Source organism: Jatropha curcas, chromosome 2 (genome assembly GCF_041381405.1).
Source record: "Jatropha curcas cultivar XTBG-Jc1 chromosome 2, XTBG_Jcur_1.0, whole genome shotgun sequence".
Lineage (NCBI taxonomy): Eukaryota > Viridiplantae > Streptophyta > Magnoliopsida > Malpighiales > Euphorbiaceae > Jatropha > Jatropha curcas.
In genome coordinates this window covers 15,297,658-15,301,148 of record NC_143152.1, presented here as the reverse complement: position 1 = coordinate 15,301,148, position 3,491 = coordinate 15,297,658, and the positions used below count along the sequence as shown (strand labels likewise).

The window sequence follows — 3,491 nt, the reverse complement described above, 5'->3', positions numbered from 1 at the left end:
ATTCGAGCATACGACTACGCCATTTGCTGAGAGGAATATCATCAAAGGTGAACCAGGGTCCTAAGGTAGGACGAGGCGGAGCTGGTTGATCTGGATTTAGATCAGAAGGAGCATCATCAAAGGGGTCTTCTGGATGTTCAACTTTAGGTTCCATTGGCGGAGGTTCATTCATTAGTACTTGTGGGATAGTTAGGGAGAAGGAAGAAGAGGAGGATGTAGTAGAGAAAGACTCATCAACTTCACTTGAAGAACCAGAGGCAGGAGTGGCCATAAACTGTTGAAAGGCAGGACCTTTGTCTTTGGATTCTGAAGGAGGGACAAAACTTGTTTGTGAAGAAGAGGTAGAAGGCAAAGAAGATGAGGAAGGTCATCTTTGAGGTTTGGGAGGTTCCCTAGGTATAAGATCAGCAATTGAAGGGAACATTTTTATAGGAGCTGGAGAGGGAGTAAATAGTGGTGGAGGTAATGCATAATCAAAAGGGAAAGAAGACGGAGGAACAGGAGGTTGTAAGGTTCTATCTCTTTCAATTTCTTCCACTTATCGGCGAAGCTGGTGAATTTCTCTTTCTTTCTCATTAAACAAAGGAGAGGATGGATTAGTTTCAATGAGAAAGTTGAGTTCTTTATCAAGCTTGGAAATTCATCGTAGAAGATCATCATGCATTTGCTGAGCTTCCTGACGGAAGGAAGAGACAGAAGAAGCCAAATGATCATTCTTTTTCAAAGCTTGATTTAGTTTGCCATCAATGTTTCTGAGATAGTTGTTTTGGACAACAGCATTAGAAGTTTGCCAGTTGAGAACTTCTTCTGAAGGGGATATAGGCTGGAGGTTGCCAGTGGAGTGAACAACAGTTTGTCGGACATAAGGACTGGCTGTTACTCTGGAAGTGGAGTCACGGATTGTTTCAAGGGGAGGAAAGTCTTCAGGTTGCAGCATGCAACAAGACAAGGGAGCGGTTGAAGCAGCAGGTGTCTGATATGCTTCCAAGGAGCAAGAACAAATAGTAGGAGGTGGAGGGCATTTGAGGAGTCCTTCTTCAGCAAGAATCTCAAAACAACGTTTAAGGTACTCATCTTCAGTCATGGGTTTATTTTTATCTTTAGGCAAACCAATCCATGGAGGAGGAGCATCCTCATCATCATCAAAAGGATGCTTTTGAGCCAAAGGACGGCAAGAGCGAGTTTTTCGGAGGAGAGGTTGAGATTCTATCGTAATGATGGTAACTGTGGCATCTTCAAGCCAACCATCATCTTCATATTTACAAGGACAGTCAGGGTCACACATGTGGGGATCAGCATCCCAAAGGAAGTGACCATCGTTTTTGGCAGCATAGATCTGTTTACCAGTATGGGCAAAACTATGGATGGGAGCATGTTTAAGTGGTTTGCTCTTAACTGGCTGAATCATGGAGACAGAGTGTCTTGGTTCAGAACTGGATGGGAGAAATGAAATCCGGACAGATTTATCTAGTTGGTGGACAAAGATAGGATCCTGTTGTTGAACAGGTTGAGGCAGTTGATGGAGCTTCTCATAATTAATGATCCAAGCAGAGGGAATGAGTTTTTCAAGCTCTTCTCTAGTCAGTTGCCTAGGAGTTTGGACAATTGTGGGAGTAGGACCACCATCAGCAAAGACGTACAAAGCATCACTGTGAAAGATGCCAGGTGTCTGCAAATTAATAGCATGATCTTGAAGTCTGTAGACAATTTGGTGGTGTAAAGTGGCAGAGATGGTTTCAGGAACTTGATCAGCACCAGTGATCTGTACTTGAACCTTTAGAGCAGTACTCAAGTGTGGATCTTCAAGAGACATGTTGAAATTGGGGAAGAAAGTGAGGACTATGCTACCAGCATTGAGGGTAGTAGCAATAGTACCAATTACAACATGTTCATATTGAAGATAACGAGTATCTAGTAGAGACAAGCGAGCAGTAACAGGTAAGCCTTGTCAGCCATGGTAAGAAAGGACAAGACGGATGGCTCCAAAGTGGATGTGAGTATATCTTTGTCGTTTCCACTGGGAGATGAATGAGTCAGGAATCTCCAAAGTAACATACTGTTCTGCAGGTGTAGAAGACAAAACACACTGAGAGAGAGAGGAAGATTGAACATACTCTTTAATATTAACAGAGGGACGACTAATAATCTGACGGAGGTGATGGGAGAGGGACGAACTACGTTTAAACACAACATAAGGGTTGAGGATAGGTACAAGGGAATTTTGGATCTGAGCGGACTCAGGGATATGGGATATTTCTACGAGGTTATTTATTTTATCAGTAAGGTACTGTTTATAAGTAGGTGGGAGTTGTAGAGAGGAGGTTTGTACAATAGGATTGTTGGTTACTGTTTCCATGGGTACTGTAGATCTCCTTCTTCCAATAGTTATTGTAGCAAAGTGGTTTTCAGGCTTTAGGCTTTGATACCAGGGCGGCCGAGAGCTGTCCTCCCTGCCTGGAACACTGTTCAGAAGTTCACAACCGTACAGCCACTCAAGCCATCCATGGCAATAACAGGCCGTTTGAGGTCTTTAGAACACTGAACCAGCATAACAGGTAGGGGGTACAGATCGGAGACAAGGGATCATAACAAAAAGAGAAAACTACTTAGCACAGCAACTATTTTCAGAAAGGAGAAAGGAGAAGATTTAGAAAGCCATAGAGAGAAAACACACTAGATTGTATTTATGAAAGTTTTCTTATATCTTACAAAGAAGAGAGCTTACATATTTATAGGCAAAGAGCCTTATCCTAAGTAATCCAAGGAACCAATAGGAATAATCCATGTGGCATCCTTATCTTATCCTATCTTACATAATCAAACTAGCCAATCGTGACAAGCCACGTGGCAATCTTATCTTCTAACATAATAATGCAAAGGGTAACATAATAATGCAAAGGAATCTTATCCTAGACATAATTATGGGGAGGACCCACGATAGTGCCACACAACATTATTACAATACATTATGACAACAAGACAAAAGGAAAAGACAAACAAATCACCATGATTACAAAAGGGAAAGGGGACAAGGATGGGACGCATCATCATCCACTTTTAGACCCAGGGACTTTTGTTGATGGGTTCATGTTCGGAATAGTCTTCATCTGAGTCATCAGAAAAAGTGTGATCATAGGTCAAGCGTGGTCGTTTGGTATTACCAGCAATCCACGTGTTATGATCGTCTTCAGGATCATATTCAGGAACATCATCAATGTCAGGAGGAGGACGTTGCAAGTGCATCTGTTGAATTCGTGGTGATCTTCTTGGAAGGAGTGCTTCAATCTATTGAGATGTCATTGGAGTGTCAGGTAATTGAGAATCTTGAAACTCTGAGCCAAGCGGGCCAGGTGGTCCAGTTGATGGTCCTGGGTCAATTGAGGGTCCAGGTGTCAAATCTGCATAGGAAAATATCTTTCTTGGGTCTGTGTCAAGTCGATGCATGCTAACCATGGGAGTAGTCATATCTGTGGAATTATTAAGTGCATTGC

The 3,491-nt window shown here is 42.5% G+C and overlaps 1 pseudogene; it reads right to left on the bottom strand.

Moving 5' to 3' along the window:
* Positions 1–367: 367 nt before the first annotated feature.
* On the bottom strand, positions 368–2,356 carry LOC149498291 (uncharacterized; annotated as a pseudogene).
* Positions 2,357–3,491: the final 1,135 nt, after the last annotated feature.